Source organism: Tachypleus tridentatus, chromosome 6 (assembly GCF_004210375.1).
Source record: "Tachypleus tridentatus isolate NWPU-2018 chromosome 6, ASM421037v1, whole genome shotgun sequence".
In the NCBI taxonomy this organism is placed as follows: Eukaryota; Metazoa; Arthropoda; class Merostomata; order Xiphosura; family Limulidae; genus Tachypleus; species Tachypleus tridentatus.
The window spans coordinates 109,157,287-109,175,956 of NC_134830.1; the positions used below are offsets into that span (position 1 = coordinate 109,157,287).

At 33.8% G+C, this 18,670-nt stretch overlaps 1 long non-coding RNA gene across 4 annotated transcripts in view; it reads right to left on the reverse strand.

The window, feature by feature from the left end:
- Nucleotides 1–2,327: 2,327 nt before the first annotated feature.
- The window catches only part of LOC143253281 (uncharacterized), a 50,243-nt gene continuing 33,900 nt past the window's right edge, over nt 2,328–18,670 (reverse strand). The window contains exons 5-6 of one of the 4 annotated variants that reach the window (XR_013029485.1): nt 12,626–14,506; nt 2,328–10,843 (exon numbers count right to left, since the gene is read on the reverse strand). This is a non-coding gene — a long non-coding RNA (uncharacterized LOC143253281). Of the gene's footprint in view, nt 10,844–12,364; nt 17,313–18,670 lie in introns of those variants that run through there. The other 3 variants (XR_013029486.1, XR_013029487.1, XR_013029484.1) reach the window with 3 other exon arrangements.

Here is an 18,670-nt window from a genome sequence, read left to right on the forward strand (position 1 = left end):
TTACGTATACTAGGCAATTGGGAAACTTAATTAAGAAGAATCCACAAAGAAAGCCTACATAAGTTCAGTCTATAGAAGTTGTTTGCACAACAAATATATTCAGCTGTCATAAACCTCAAGTAGTTGGATAACGAATCACATTTTTACGTAAAGAAATACTTGTCAAGCCACCAGATGTAGTGCTGATGAATTTCTGGGTGATCAGTGTGTTAAAACATTTGTTGGGAAATAGTCATCCTCATACAATACTTATATTACGAAATAGAAAGCTGCAAAGAATGGCTTTTCACATGACAGCTTTTTTTTTTAATTGTGGTGGACTTACTATTACATGTGTGTATATATATATATATAAATCAATAAAAAAATGAAATAAAAACAATATTATTGAAATACTAGTCGATGAGAGTCTTTGTCTGTGAAAGTATTAAGGAAATATTTTAGTGTCCCCGCTGGTCAATCGAGGTTCAGTGATAAATAAAAGTTAGAAATCCAGCTGAAACTCAAATAAATTTAGTTTGAAAAATCTCGTGACGAAGCCGAGAAAGAACGAGCTCGTCTGAAAACCGAAAAATATATAAACGTCGCGCGACCGATAAAATTTGCACTGAAGTAAAAAGAAAAGGAAATTAGGCTAAACTATATTAATCCAACGCAAAATGACAACTTTGAACTTAATTAATATGCTCAAGTATTTCCGTTCACTGAAAATGAAATTGATAAATATGTCTAACATTTTGAGAAGGAGAGATTGGCATATGTTTCTTGTGCTTTACCAGATTCTAGAAATTTAGTATGTCAGTGTCACATATGAATATAGTTTCGTCAGATCACCTGATGATGTTGATTCGGACACAGATATAAAGGCCAATATAGTCATGGAGGAATCTAGACCTTTTGTGTTTGTTGGTTCTCTGTTTTTGACAAATGAAATAGCTAATACCGTACTTATTTGTATTCAACGTGATACTAGGGTGACTCACTCATTGTCGTTAGAAGGTATTGCCTTTGTATTCGAGTTCTGCCACTGATTAGGCTCAGATTAGTGAGAGTTGCTTTGTTAATGTGGCTCTTCATAACATTTATTTGGCATCAGACCAAATGTCTGGACCAGTTATGGTTGGAGTAAGACCTACTCTGCCAATTAAGGGTGTATCATTGAGAAACGATTTGGCTCTAAGAAAAATTGTTGCCAAATCAAAAATGTTTGATGATTCCATTATTTTTCACCTAATGATGTTATTGTAAAAATCACAACGTGTGATAAGCGAAGAAGAACACAAAAATAATTAGCTCCCTGTTAAGTGAATTGTACCTACATCAACTCGAAATTAATTCCATCATCATGAATTCTCATCAAGACATAAAGGAAGTTCCAGGCCAGGAAGAAGACTCGATATTTTTGGCAAGTTCGCAAAACTTTTATAGATAGATCATAATTTGTAATAATTGCTGTTGTCAATTTTATTATTATTCGTATATTTATATTTGTATCTAAAATAAAAAATGTACTTATCAATTTATGTTGGCAAGCATCATAATTTCGATAAATATCGCAATTTAACTTCTTAATCTAAATTATCATTTCAGGTTTTAGCAATTTGAAATTTTAATTTGTAACACAATAAACTGTTGGCTCGTCCGAGATAAATCGTAATATATAACATAATGGAAACTACACTGCAGATCTATTGCCAGATAGCTCAAGATCGAATGTGGTGACAAAGTGTAACAATGTCATAGTGTTGAAAATCATTTTAATGTATTCAACTTATGTAGTCTTTCTGACAATTAAGATACTTTATCACACTGCAGAGGTCATGTAGCAAAACTGGTATCAACTAAATATTTGGGATTTAAACCTGTGGTTGTTGTATGCCAAAGTAATATATTTCCACACTCATTTTCTGGTCAAATAAAAATACAGGATATTGCAAAATCCTCTCATAACTAATTTTAGGAAGTCCTGCTCCAGCAACTATTAAAAACAAACATTAATGTCATGACACAATGGTGCAATAGGATACTTTCCACATGTTATTACAGCGTTAAAACAAACTATAAATTTTGTTTGTGCAGAAAGTGACTGATGGTAATATAGTAGAAAAATAACTTGCATATTCATAAAACTTTTCCATAATTATATCTTGCAACTTATCTAAAAGTTATAATTTTGAGCACAGAAATATTAGAAACGCTTTGGAAGATAATTATGAAATTGAAAAACTAAAAAGTGGGCATTTATATAATGCCTGTATCAAATAATTTAGGTTTTGAAAATAAATGTTTAAATAATAACTAGACTACAATTGTACAAATTGTTTAATCTCACTATCAGAAGTTCCTTTATTCTTTAGCAGTGTATTCATTTTCTATTTACAAGTGACACGAACAAATCTATATCTAAAAGCTTCATTTTAAATTTCTCTTAAATTCCACTTTATAATTTCAAATTCTTGAGGATAAAATAATGTTAAAACCTTCACAAGAATCTGTACTTGTGACACAAGGAGTTCTACCATGCTTGTTTGCCTCCAAAGTAAGTTTCATGAATAAATGGGGTAACATTTTGATTTAGAATACCTCGTTCTAACAAAACCACTAAGAAATGAACTTCGAGTTCACTTAAGTTATTTTTTATAACATCCGCTTTTGATTTCGTGTTCGGGAGCCTCTTTTACTGGTAATAATACGACATATTTTGGCGAAAGATGAAGTTCATATAGAATTTTCACAACTGTTGCTCTTCAGTGATTGTTGTGACATATCTCTAGATCATGTCCGACCTCTAATACCACCTTCCCGAAAATTGTATTTATCTTCATTTTCATTTTCTTCCTATATACATGACGAGGTACTTCCCTCTGACCTTCAAGAAAGCTGAAAGCATTTGATACTCCAGCAGCATGTTTGGCAGTTCGGTTTATACATATCTTCAGATTCTGGAATCTTCTCTAGGCTTTTAATTATTGAAGAGCTTTCAAGAGAAGATGACTGTTTTCTAGATTCTGTTTCATTCGTAACAGAAGTATTTGAAACACCAATTTCCTTTTTAATGATAATATAATTTCACCTGGAAATATTTTTGCCTTTTTCAATCTCTCTCTCGCAATTGTTGTTACTATTTTCCTGACTTTTATTTTCCAAAGACATTTCTTGTGTTTGATTACAGTAACTGACACTTTCTAAACCAGTATTATGCACATTTTTTAGATTTTTTCTTCTTGATACAATTCTTACAAATTTCGTATCTTTAGCCAAACAACTGGTAGAGTTATTACTATTTGTAACTTTGTTAAATTCCTGATATTTAACCACCGATATATTTCTTTCTAAAAGCAAATCATTTGCTAGAATCACAGGCAAACTAAATGAGCAGACATCACTCAAGAAAATGCTTCTTATTCTCTGTCTCAAGAGAATTGGTTGATTTAGTGTTTTATGGCACAAAACAACTAGGCTATCTGTGTCAAACGTCCAGTAAAAAGGTAAAAGTAAATGTAGTAAAATTCATAAAAGGGAATGAAGGTAAAACAAAACAGAATTGAAAAATATAAATAGCATAAAACCAATGTTGACATCTAGTTTACAATGTTAAGAGAGAAACCAGAGTAAAAGAAGTTGTAAAAGACTTTCCGTAGCATAATGGTAATTATCATAACCTGCCAGGAAGACTAACAGGTTAGTACAAAAACCACCGTCAGTCACCTGAAGTTGACCTATCCAGTCCTGGTTCCAGGTTATGTGTCATTACAGCCATTATCAAAAGGTAAAATAATAAAAGTGTTAAAAGACATGCAGCGAAATTGTAATAATAACTCGCCAGGACGACTTACGGGTAATTCAAACAGATAGTTCAAACAGCAGCGTTAGTCACCTGAAGTTGGCCTTTCCAGTCCTGGTGTCGAGTTATTTAATGTTACGGCCATTTTCTCATTTCAAATTGAACTAGAGAGATTGTGACTCTTAAAAGGGAACCACAATAAAATAGGTTTAATGAAGAAATATAAAACACTTATATGACATTAAAAAGATTAATGGCCATTAAAAAACTAAAAACTTTATCAAGGTGGACATTGTTACCATCACCAATAACAATGTCTAATGTTATGGACAAACCTTGGGACAGAACATGTTTAAAATAGTGCCGTCGTTGAGAGTGGTAACGATGGCAAGAAAGTAAAATGTAGCTTATAGTGATCTGAGTGTTACACAAACTACACATTGGTGCATCAGTTCCAGATAAAAGAAAACAATGAGTTAAAAACTGTGACCAATGCGTTGTCAAGTCAGAACAACTTCCTCCTTCCAATCCTTACGGAAGCAAAATGGCCAAAGTCCAATATATGGTTTTATTTGGAAAATCTTGTTTTCACGTTGCTCACTCCAAGTCGAATGCCAGCTGGCATGGAGCCGAGCCTTGAATACAGGACCATAGTCCAAGTATGGAATAGGTACAGTAGTGATAGTGCCAGAGAAGATAGATTTAGCTGACGTGTCTGCAAGCTCATTACAGCGAATACCAATGTGGCCTGGTATCCAGAAAAACTGAATAGAAGTAGATGTTAATGAGAAATGGGCTAGCCCATTTTGAATATCAGCGAGAACAGGTGGCAACCAAAGTGAAGCGATTACAGGGCCAGTAGAGAACTAAGCGAGTCAGTATAAATAGTGCAGTTGGAGTACTGCTTAGCTTCAATATAATCCAGGGCAAGAGAAATGGCATACAGTTCAGCAGTGTACACAGAAGCTGTAGAGAGGATTCTGTGTGCAACCACCAAACCACATCAAACCCTGGCAGAACTCACAGAGTCACCTGATTTGAAACCATCAATATAAATTGGAATGGAAAGATTGTTCGAAAGATGTTCAGTAAATAAAAGACTATTTCCAATCTGGAGTATCTGCTATTCTCAGATGACATAAAGAAAGGTCATATTTGGGGACTGTAATAAGCCATGGTGGGATATTTTTGATTCGAGGAACTACACAAAACGAGCATTAACCATCCTTAGGTCTTACAGAGACAGCTCGTCAAAGTAATTGGACGGTAGTTTGAAGGAATCTTGGAATATTTTCCAGGCTTAAAGAAAGGTAAGATAATAGCTTGGTGCCAGGCATTAGGAAAAACATTCTTCTGTCAGATCTGGTTAAAAACAATTAGAAGAATATCAAGAGAAGCAGGAGATAGATGGCACAGCATGTCACAGTGTACATCATCTGGTCCAACAGATGTACAGATCGATGAATGGCCATTTTCAGTTCCACCAGTGTAAAGGGATGATTATAGTCAAAGAGACAGTCAGTTCGAAAGGAAAGAGGTGAATGCTCCACCTGAGACTTGATGGCTAAGAAGGTGGAGGAACAAGCAGAAGTGCTATATATCCAGCAAAAGCTTTCACTCAGAATACTGGCGATGCTCTGGACATCAGCTATCTCTTGGCCATCAGAGAGTAAGATCGAGAGGGGGACAGAATTGTAGTGCCCACTGACCTTTCGAACCCTGTCCCATATAACCTTGGAACTGGTGGTAGAAGATATGCTAGTTGTAAACTTAATCCAAGATTCCTTCTGGCTTTGAAATCTTACCCACCTAACATGTGCATGGGCCCACTGAAAAGTGATGTGGTTTGAAAGTGTGGAATATCCACAGAAAGTATCCCAGGCCGTTTTGAGCCTTCTGTGCCATGTGGCAGGCAGGATTCCACCACAGACAAGGATATAGTAGAAAACGTGTTGATGTTTTAAGAATACACTGAGCAGCTGCTTGTATAATACAGTCAGTTACTGCTGCCACACAGTTGTCTATTGATGGCTGACAGACGATGGCAGGATGAAGTTCCGTGAGAGCAGTGACAGTGGACCATTTGGCCTGATCCAGCTTCCACCGGGGCATTGACCACCACCAGTTTCTCTCAAAAGTATAGGAAAATGATCACTGCCTAGTGGATTATTCTCAACCCATCAGCAAAAATTGAAGAATAATGAAGGGGAGCAAACCGAGGCATCAATAGTGATAAAGGACTGACTAGGTGTGTAAAAATAAGTGGAAGAACCAGTATTGAAAAGAGAAAGGTTGTGATTAGAGAGCATATGCTTCACAGAGTGACACCTATCAATATCAGCACTTCCCCAGAGGAAATGATGTCTATTAGTCCCCCAGGATTAAAAAGTGAGACGACAACTGTTCAATGAGAGCATTAAGATATGATTGATCATATGTCTTTCCAGGCAACAGGTAGAGAGAACAAACAGTGATGGTATGACCCAAGGAAACACAGATGGCTATGGCCTCCAAGGATGTTTCGAGTGGCATGAACAGAATGGACACATGCTGATCAATCAACAGTGCCACCCCTCCATGTACTCGTCCATCACACAGCCTGTCATTTCTGTACAGAGAAAACTGCCGAAAGGTGACTGTATCAGTAGGTTTCAGAAATGTTTCTTGTAAGGAAAGACATACAGGATGGTAGGAAGCAATCAGTGTTTTGATGTCATCCAGATTAGAACAGAGACCTCGACAGTTCCATTGTATCAAGGTGGCCATTTTCAATGATGCATAAGCAAAGTGGCTGGAGAACCATTCTGTTTAAGACCACGTCATTTTCCTTACAGTCCTTATTTGAGGGAGGTCTATCAACCTCCATGGATCCTGCCCTGGATCAATTGGGCAGGTTTTTGTTGTTGGAAGGGGATTCCAGTGACTGAGGACATGAACGAATGATTGTTTTGAATCTTGGGGTGTGAGAAAAAGATGTATCTAAAGAAATGCCTGTACCTGAAACCAAAGGATGTGGGTCTTGGGGTTTGTTGGAATGTATGGGAGGAAGAGAGATGGGTGTAGAAGTTGATTCATCAACTTTTTTAACCATGAAGGTCAATAGACTTTTCATTTGTTTCGAGAATGATTCTCTTGGAGGCACAGAGAAATCTGTTTGCACTCCCACTGTAGTTGTGGAACAAAGTGCAGCAGCATATGTCCGAGATGAAGTGGTGGACAGCAATTTCCAAGCCTCAGGATAACTAATGTTAAGAGTCGTTTTCAAATGCTGCACCTCTTTTTCCTCCAACCATTTAGGGCAAGAACGAAAGTAGGAAGGGTGAGAACCATTGTAGTTGACACAATGTGGGTCTGTTTCACACTCATAGGCATCATGGTCCTTGCCACCACAACGAGCACATGTAATGGAACCACAACATGACGTCTTTGAGTGTCCAAACCTCTGACATTGGAAACATCAGAGAGGGTTTTGGAAGGTACGGCCATATCCTGCATTTCAGATAACCTGCCTTGATGATGGCAGGTGAACGTGGTGATGTAAATATCAAAATGAGGATATCTGTCGACAGTGTATCTCCATCTTCGCGAGTGGAAATGCGCCTCACTGCAGAAACTCCTTGAGTGAAGAAACCAGCAAGAATCTCTGACTCGGGGACATTCTTCAAATCCCTCTCAAAAATAACTCCTCGCGATGAATTCAAGGTAGCATGAGGGGTAACCTCAATAGGTACATCCCCAACATACATTGAATTCAAGAGGAGTTCAATGTGGATGTTTTAACCAATATGTCTCCAGATCGAAGCTTCTTTACTGACTTTGGAGAGCCAGAAAGTCCCTCCAGTCCCTTCTGAATAAAAAAGGGGGGCATTTGCCCTAAAGGTTTTTCTGAAAGAGAATGTAGGATGAGAAAATGAGGTACAACTGGTGGTACAGACGTTGAAGATTGCTGATTAGAGTCTTCAAGACGTGGTCATTTACCTGTTGACTGTTTTTCACTATTTTATTTAAATTTTTATTAGGAAGATCCATAGAAAAAAAAGAAAATTTCAAGTCCCACTGACCCCACTCACCATGGAGCCCTATGAGGGGAAGCACTACAATGTCAAGCAAGGACAGTGCAACAACGCCAGGGTTTCGTGAGCACTATACCCAAACACCAACATCAGACACAATGTCCACAACACCCATTGAGAACTTCCAAAACTGGTACTTGGTTGACTCTAGCCCAAGTGGACCAGCCATTTAACCCAAATGGGAACACTCAAAGGCCACCCATCTACAGGAATTCAAGGCCAAAGTGGTGTGTTAGGGTTAAACCCCTCAACCCCCAGATTCCTCTCCTCCCCTTCACGGGTCGCCACGCATGGCAAACACGTGGGTGGATGTTTAGAACCCAGAGAAGGTAACCTGAAAGAGCAGAACCTTCCCTGAGAGGTCCCCTCACCACTTACAGGAATCCACACCGAGGGGCTCAAGAGAAATTTATCACTCTTGATTTCTTTATCTGTAATTTGTACAGAATTAGAAACTGTCATTTAAAATAGTTTCTTGAGCTTTGATTTCCAAAATGCTTTTTTCCATTTGAAAATCTTCAGTACCAGTGGAAGAGTTTCCATCATGTAGACCAGTTTCTTGATTTTCATATGTTGAAATACTTTTTCTTTGACAAGTTGCTCTTCTTTCAGAATCATGGGAAAAATCCTTTGAGATAATTTTTTGTCTTTTGGATTTTATAATGCTTTTTCCAATTTGTAATTCTTCATTAATATTTTTCTAGTCACATCAGAACTTGAATATTTTGCAATTTCTAAATTTCTGCTTTTAAAGATAATATTTTCAGATAGTAATACTTCAGCCAGTTTTTTATTTGAATAAGACAAACTCATATCTGCAACAGTTTCTGATCTTTCATGCTTCAGTGTAACACTTGTTGTGGACTGACTTTTCTGTCATACCATCAGCTGTAGAAGTGTATCAAGCATCTACAAGAGTCTCATCACTAATACAAGTTGATAATCTTATATTATGTTGTAGAGCTTTAGTTATGCTTGAGACTGGGCTAAAGGCACATCCACATTTTGAAAAAAAATCTTCATTTTTGTATCCCTGCCCTTAAGTTCTAGTTTGTGTACATCTAGCCATGTAGGTTTGGTGTTTTTTCACTATTTTATTTAAATTTTTATTAGGATGATCCATAGGAAAAAAAGAAAATTTCAGTGCTCACTGACCCCACCTACCATGCATCTCCTGGTGGTAAAGGCTGAAGAGAAAGCTGTAGGTTTCTTTGATTTCATTTGCTTTTTTCTTCCTCATTGAATTTTCTGATGATATGCTAATTATACCTTCATACACCAACCTTTGACTGCTATTGTCAACGTTTTTCTGGGCATTGTTCAATACTTCTAAACCTTTACAAACAGCATCTTCACTAATATCTATACTTTTTTGATCACTCAAACTAATGTAAGTATCATTATTCAAGACTTTTTATATTGCTTGAAATGATAGCATTACAATTATCTACATTTTGATTTCTATCAAATATAACAAGGTCCTGAATCTAAGCTTTCATACCTATTGAAAGAATCATTTTTACTACAGTCCATGTTTTCAAAGCTGTTAGAAGTGACAATTTTATTTTTGTTTAGCTTCTCACTATTTAAATTATTTTTCTGACAATTTTTGAAAATCTTTTGACTACCTAAACAAATGTCTTTGCCCTTATTTGATGTACCATAGATGTCCTCCAATAACTTATTGCTGACAGATGTTATTTCTGGATGAATTTGAGCTCTTGGAAGTTCCTCCCTGACTGGGGTCTGATGAACTAGATGAAGATGTTCCACTTTTCATGCAGCAATTGGAACTGTTGTATACATTCTCTACCAATGTATTAGGAACTAACTGTTTCTGGAGCATTATAAAATAAACAGAAGGATCACAGAACATAAGCACTTGAGGTGTACCATAAAAAACAGATATTCTGGAGGAGTTAACATCACTCCCACCTCTGAAGGGAGACTCACAGATACAGGTTGAAGATGTTCCTATTTTTCAGTATTATGAAGTAGTTCTTTAATATCACTGAAGTCTGCATCTCCTGGTGGAAAAGGCTGAAGGGAAGAGTATTTTGTAACTAAAGGATCAAAATCAACAGAAAATAATCTTGATCAGGTTATGGTAACCACAGGAGGAAATATAGAATTGTTCCTACATGACTTGTTTGTATTTACACGTCTGAGAATGTTTTATAACAGACCCAAACTGGGAGTTCATACTTCTGTTAAAAGCAACTACTGAAACAGGATAGACACCAGGCTCACCAGTCAAGGATGTGCTAGACAGTAAGGTTTCATTTCTAGCATATTAGAAAGGTCCTGGTACTTAAGTAACAACAGGCTGTAGGTCAGCAAGAGCAGAAGAGTGAGAATTTACATTCTCTGAAAAAGTTATACAAGGAGTACTTTGACTTCCTTGATCAGTGGCAGGAATTGATATTCCTCGATGAGTAGACAAAATTTCACCTTCAGTGCCACTTTGTGAACGTGAAACAAATGGCATATTCAAAGCAACTGATTCCAATGTAGACAACGATGTTTCCAAACCTGATCCATTAGAATAAAGATCCAGTTTATGGAACTTTGGTCTTTTACAATGTCTCTTCAAATTGTAAGCAGAAAAAAACTTCTGCTACAAGAGATAACACAAAATTTATTTATACCTTATGACAATTTTCTGTCTGATAAAGTATTTAGAATACTACCATCTTCCTTCTTCTGCTTCTCACCAGATTGTTTTTTAGTACTTGAAGATTTTTTACAATGTGCTTTTTTCTTTGGTCTTGCTCCTCACTCTGCATTCTGTACAGTAAGGAGGAAGTTCACCTCTTTTATAGCCCAAAACTGAGGCACTAGTCAGAAAATGCAACAATAGTATGTTTTCACCCACACAAGATGGTGATAGATGAGTTACCAAACTTACAAAGAAAGTAATTGAAGCTGTCTGAGGGATGCTTCCATTGCCTTCATAATTCATGTACTGTGGATAGTTTAGAACAACCTGTAAATAAAATATGTATTGAACCATACTTTAAAGTATCAAAATACAAATTCAAAACAGTCATGAAAACAAAATTCTAAAGCATATCTTAACAGGCCAAAACAGAATTAGAAGTGACAGTCTTCATGTTGACAACTAAATACACACTGAAAATTCTCATAAAAATACTATTGCTAGGCTAAACATTTATAAATGATCAAAAATATGCTAAGCTACAAAAAAGTAATTATTAAACCATAACAATAACTGATCAATTTTGGTAACAAGAAAGTAATATTATTACTTTGAACTTCATTAATTAACATCCATGTATCATCTAACAAAAAAAATATGTGCATAACTAGTACTAATCTTACAATTGATTTTAAGGTTATTTTGACTTTTTATACATAGTTTGCAAGTCGATCAAATAAAGATCTTGGCTGCTACATAAATTTAAGCAAAAGAATATCCTAATCTTTCATGAACAATGTAAAGCAATATCCTATTTTGATAAACAATTATTAATAAGTTATTTTACTTCAACTGTTTTGAATATTATCAAATTTTGATTCATATATTTTGTACAACTGTTACCCAAACATGTTTCCAGTAAAGAACCAATAAGTGACACAAAACTCTTGATGTTTAATTGACTTCGACTTTTAACCACAACCATGATTCAACACTTGTGCTTTAATTAAGCATGATCATAAATACATATGAAGTTTTTAAATGTATTATCTTGACCTTGCACCTTTGGAGTTACCCTAAATTTTATGCAAAGACTTGCAACCTGAAAGTTCTGTAACAAAATTGTTAGTAAACAAAACAGAAAAGTGTTGTGCAGCTTTATGTTTTATGAACAATTCAAACCCCCTGAATATTTACAACATTAGATAAAATAAATTGAACATTTGTTGGTAATAAATTCAACAATAAATGAACAGTATGCACTTCACTTTTTAACAAAATAACATACATATGTATATATTTGAAACACATTAAACATGGGTACAACAAATTCTTCACATTATAGAGATTATAAGCATATAAACACTATATATAAAATCTTCTTTTCTATTGTCAATCTTACTGTAACATATTAAATGTTAGGCCTATGCTAATTATCAAAACTACAACTTCAATGGTAGTTAAGTTCATGCCAAATTTTCTTCTTGTCCATAACTTTATTCTACTATTGTCTGCCTGTTATTTTGGTTTGTCTCACACTATTTACATGTTTATCAATTAACCACCTACCTGCCTTCTAGAAATATTTATATTCTCAATGTCAATGTATTTTGCTCAACGTTTGATAGTCTGAGTGTCATTAAATTATAAACACAGCTCTTAATTAATCAAAATTAAACAATAAAATATTCACTCACAAAATAAATTAATCAATAATATTCAAAGTCTTTTATATCATGACCTTGGGTGACAAAACGTTGAAAGTGCAGGTCTGTATTTTCTTAGTTATTAAACTATTAAATTTTAAAATAGAAAACATTTTGGAACATCCATTATAGTTTTACTAAATTTTTTTGGGCATACCATTATTTTATTTAAGATACATTACAATTTTCTTAATTTTTATTTCTGTATATAAAATATATGCTATCAAAAATAAGTTGAAAAGTAACAGTCAAAATCATTTTGAAATGAAGATGTAAAAATATAATAATGGCACTATACTTTATCATAACTGACACCTATTTTAAAATAGCATGCAATGTAAGCAAACATAATAACTGTAATTTTATTTTTACCTAATATTTAACTAGTATCCACAACCCTTACCTGGCAATCCACTAGAATTATCATCCATCATCATTAGACTCACTCGCACTGCATCACTAATAAATGACAGAGAACGAGTTGATATTTCAGTTTTGATCTAGACAGTTCCTGCAGTAGTTGGAAAGGACTTAATCAATGTTGCTGAAACCTTTATCTGAGTGGTGCACTCTGCTGAAATTTCTTTGGACCATTTATCATTTAAAGGTGCTGCACTTCCTTTGTGAGATCATGAGAAAAACTGAGATTCGTTTGCTGAATGGCTTCCCAGAGTCCTCTTCACTAAGCCAGTAGAACTTTTACTAAATGTAAAGGCCCCACTAACAATTTGAGACTTTTTTGCATGTTTCCCACTTTCTTTTTTTAGTTTTAACTTCTTCAGAGTGAAACATATTATTGTCTTGTCTAGAACATTTGTTGTATGGACTGTAAAAAAAAATGACAAAGATTTAGAATCATGACTATCTGTAGACATAGATTGAACCACAGCAGGCAATTCAACAAGTACAGCAGAATTAGTTGTTGAAAGATTGCTGACTACCATTTTTGAAATTCTATCAGATGTTTTTTGACATGAGTGACTGTCTATTGCCATAAACATTATAGTTGGTGTCTAGGTGTCCTTCTTTATCCCAAATATTTTGGAACATGTATTAGTTGTTAGAGCAGTAATAAAAACAGATTTTGGGTTTCCAGACCTTCTAATTGCAACATATTGATCTGAACCAGACTAACTTTTTTCTTCACCTTGTAGATTGGATTTCTGTGATGCAGGATTTTGAATCAACTGTGTACTGGAGATTAAGTCAAAACTTCAGACTTCCCAGAAATCATTGTGGTAAATGGTAGATTTCTTTCACCAGCATGAATATACACAGATCCAGATGCAACAGTAACTCCAGCTGTGGAAACTAAACCCATGATACTTTTGTTACTACTCACACTGAACAAATAATTTACAACTTTGGACTGTTCTGGTAATGGTAGTAGTTTTCAAATCACTATTAACAGATTGAACACAAACAGGGGCACTGCTAAGACTCATTCTAGATTCAGATGCAACAACTGTTTTTTTGACTGTTCCCAACACTCAATATCTTACAATACATCTTTACAGCATTATAGAAATATGGGGCAATTCCTTACCAGTGCCTAAACACATTTTCTCTTCTGACACTTTTGATATCCTAAGTTTTGGCACAAGTTTTCCTTAGCAAATACCTTGTTTTCAAATTTGTAGGAACACCTTTAACAATAATAACACTTGGTATGACAAGAGTTGTATAACTGTAAGATCCTCATGACATTATTTCTGGTTTTTGTGTACAGAAAGTTTCTTTTGACAATGCATTGTTGTTGTTTATATTGTTTGCTGGTATAACTGCTGTTCCTGTTAGCACTCTTGTTCCATTATTATGGCCTTCACCACCATCTTTCCAACCATGTAAAGTTAGAGTTGCCACAGCATATTGTGATTGTGATTCTAATTCATGGGATGTACACTCTTGGTTTAGAGTTTTATTATTCAAAACAGTGGATGATGTAAAGGTATAGATTGGCTTCTGTATCATACTTTCGATGCTCACAACAATAGGGACTTTTATGGTTGAGAATGGTGTAATGGAAGGTGAAATACAAGGTGGAGATGTTAAAACAATAGTAAAGTCTTTTTTTTTTCAGTACTGAGCAAGATGAGAGTAATGTTTGGTCTCATTTTGCACACTATAGTAGTTAGTATAGAATGATAATCCTTTGATGCAGCTATTCTTCCAAAATAATACAAGTGTATTAGATTTTTGCTCAAAACTGGTTGGTTTATGGAATAATACACTTCACACTGTTTTCCATTTGAAAGTCTGTCTTCCATTCCTGAAGATCTTCTAGCTAAGAATAAAGCAAGGGGTTTCCTTTGCAAGATGAGAAAGTGCAAGAATTTGTTTTAAAGATATTGGAGTAAATATGGTTAAAGCATTTTGCGTTTATTTTAGTCCTTTGGCTTGCTTGACAAATTGGGAGTTTCAAAATAATCTAAACTTTTGTAAATAAACTACTTAATGTTATTTTTAGATATTTTCTTCACAATCTTCTTCAGGAGGGATATCCAAATTTTACAAACTTCTGTGCTAGGTTTAAAGAGTGTTTTATCTGATAGGTGGATGTAAAAATCTTCATTTCTTCTTTCTTTACAAATGAAGCTATCTACATCCATCTAGCTGATGAGATGTGTACACTGGCCAAACTACCATAGAATTCAACAAATTTGGATACTTATTTTGGGGAAAGACTACTAAATAGCATGACAGTATTGGTAACAAGAAGGCTCAGGGTCAAATCCCAACCTCTGTTTCTACTAACATATAAACCTCTTCAGGACTCTATTTGAAGATGACAGTGGATTAGTTGTCAAACAGTAAAAGAATAGTGAATTATTTGAAAGTGTTTGAGTTTTTGGTCTCATTTGTAAACTGTAATGAAATAAAAAAAATATTAAATAATCATTAAATAGGTTTAGGTGCTATAACAGGCTACTAAATAAGATAGATTGATATCTAATCACCAGATTTACCATTTAGAAGTAAGAAGTCTGTAACACTTTAAATTACTGAATAAACATCACTTTTCTCATAAATTCTATGCACTTTATAGAGAAATACCCTGATGCATTTAACTCAAAAACATAAACAGTTACAAGAAACCTAAAACTATGAAATGGGCTATGGTGGTGTTCAGCATATATTATCCAACTAATTTAATTTGGTTGAATTATTTCAGTTTTTAAATTGCCCCAAAAAATAAAAATTCATTTTCAACATTTTTTTTAATAAGATGACTCAAAAGAAACATACAGATATAAAATACTTTCAATGTTTGAGACTTCTTGGGCAAATGTTAAATGCAACCATCAGAACTAAAAGCACACCACATGGAGAGCACTAAACCCCAGCTCATATCAAAATTACTTTATAAATAGTAAAAACATGATAAAAATATTTTGGGCAGAAAAAACACAACTGGTAAACTAAGAAGGATTTTTTTCACATTAAACATTTTTAAAATAATGAACATCCATTTTGTTCATGATTTTGTAAAACAAAAAAAGATAAAGTACATCAATCTGTTGCAGTTTAATGAATGTACACAAATATTGTTTTTCTATTAAATTTAAGTCTTCACATTAATTTGTTTAAAAAGACAAAGTATTCAAAATATACTACATGAAAAATATCACTGAGGCATGACTATATATTTGTTATTTGTGCCTTACTGTGATCATTTAATAAAATTATCCTCGCAAATCAACATGCTTTCTTGTAAAAAGCTTATGCATAAATCTAATAAAATAATGTTCATGTTTGTCAAAATTTTTTAGTACCTTCAACTCAAGCTGTAGTAATTTTAGAAACCCTAGCATTAATTGAAATATAAATGTTTGCAATTTGATATCAACTGTAGTCCAAAGGGAAAAAAATGAACCTCATAAAATCCTGTTACAAGCTTTTGCTGCTAACAATAACATTTAAATCACAACCACCACCAGAAAGTAATGAAGATAACTGCTATAGTGGCAATATGAGTGTGTAATGTAATACAACAATAGTGGAGAGTAGATTTTATGAAAACAATTTTAAGTAAGTAAATTAGCAAGTGATGTAAATAACCACTGCTGATATAAAATTCCAGTGGAATAGAATGTGTCAGAACTATGTTTTGACATTATCTGTCATTTCATAATACTGGGTACCAAGACCATCCAAAAACACATCTTCAACAAATCATATTCCAGCTTTGGTAAAGTGTGGCATCTTGTAACAGGTGAAAATCCACAAATGTCTGTGGCAAAAGATGTCCATGTACCACAAGCAACAATACAAAATATATTCAAGGAAGAAATACATCTGGAAATGAAGAACAAGAGGACATGGGTTTACTAAAATATGGCTTCTAGTAATATCTTGCACTTAACCATCACATACCTCAAGCAGTTGGAAAGTGAAATGAGCATTATTGCTATTGTCAGATAGAACTCTAAATTTCCTGTGCAACTAGGCAATTGAAATGGCTACTGGAAAACTATCTTCATTACATACTAGATAGATTATGGAAGATATGCAGGAAGGAATGGTGTATTTTGAATATAAAATCCTTGTAATCACATTCTTTGTCAACAGAAATTAAGATGCAGAGCTATTGCTCCAATACAGCATGACATGATGTAGATATATGGACTACAATGACATTTTGTGACTCCAAAATTGTTTTCACTCTCTCATTACAGACTCGGTCTATATGACCAATCATATGACCTGTTTTTACTTGTTTAAAAGTTTTTAAATTTAATAATTCTAATTTTAAATATGGTGTGTATATTTTCACAAAATCTGGCAGTATTTCTCTTAATGTTATAAGTCATTACATATAGAAAAAGACTTTTAGCAAAGTCTTTTTAACAAAATAAAAGATTTATCCATGAATATATTATTTATTTTAAACAGTCTCTGTCCAAAGTATTTTTCATGCTAAAATTTAAAATACATTTCCTTATCTCAAAAATCTCAAACTTTCTTCATGTAATTGAATTTCTTATATCTCATAAATAAGATTTTTTTTTTCTTTCAGTAAAGCTTGACATTTTGGTATATGTTATTTTCTCCACATGAACTGCAAATGTAGTAATTCAGTTTGATTGACCCTGAAAATCATGAGAAAAAATTAAAATAAATCTAAATTTATTATTTCTGAAAATACTTTATATTGCAACATGAAGCTACAATAGTTTAACATATGTAACTCCAAGTTCATAACAATATACATCTATTTATAATTAAATTTTATTGCTGTTTGAACTGTGACTAACTATGCCCATGCCATTATAAGTTGTAACTCACTCAGGGAAGCTCACTTTAGATTATCAAATTACATTACCCATACCAGCAGCTTGTGTCTGTGCATGAAATATTTCTATTATATTATTATTTATTTTACTTAATCTAATCTTAATTAATCTAAAAATATCCCTATTTTTACATTTTAGTTACTTTTATAATTATATATAAAAATATATATGAAACACAATAATTAAAATACACATTGAATCTTTTGTTTCTTTGCTCTCAGTTGTCAAAGAGAATTAACCCTAATTGTTTATACTACTCAAAGTATTGTACATAATAACTGATTTAATTAAACAATGCTCCTTAAAATATAATTAACAACATGATAATGTAGACAACTTCTCTTACCTCTCAAAAATGTTCTGGATTTCTAACTCTGTGAAACAGTCCTAATAAATTGACTCAAGTTAGTCATTAACTTTCTCATGGGCAAGAATAATTTTGATACTGTGGGTAAAATTTATATTTAGTGATGTCAAGAAACCCACTTGTTGAGAACCTGACGATGACCGAAGAAGGTCGAAACGTTGTTCGCTCTTCTACGTAAAATATTTTCTCAACCCAAACGAGCCATTTTTGCATATAAAAATTTATATTTAACCATTCAGAATATAACATTACACAACATGTCATTAAATAGATAAAAACCTTGAATTTCTATTAGTTATATGTAATATATAACTAAACACAGAACTATTAATGAATTATGAAAGAGAAGATGTCACAAGTGAGTGTAGCAGAAGGTGTCTGATTTTCTATTTGATAGCTTTGTAACCAAACAAATTTGAAGATAATAATAAATGTGGTTTATCTGAGAATGACGATTTTACAGAGAGTAATTTACATTACAAACAAAACAGCTTTTCTAAATTAATACTGCCTTCTATCTGTGCAACTTTTCAATGCTTGCCATTAGCTTTTCACCTCCCACTTCTGCATATTTACATGTAAATTACTATGCAGTAGCTCTCCATCAACAGAGTGTGATGTAACCTCATAACTAGTACCCTCTGAACATCTGCCTTCAAAAACCACTTTTAGATTGTTCAGAAGACCTACACCAAATATCATCAGAAGTGTGGAGGCTGAATGTAAAATGTGAGTGAAGGTAAGTGTCTATCAGAAATGCATTCCACGTTAGGAAGATAAAACTTCT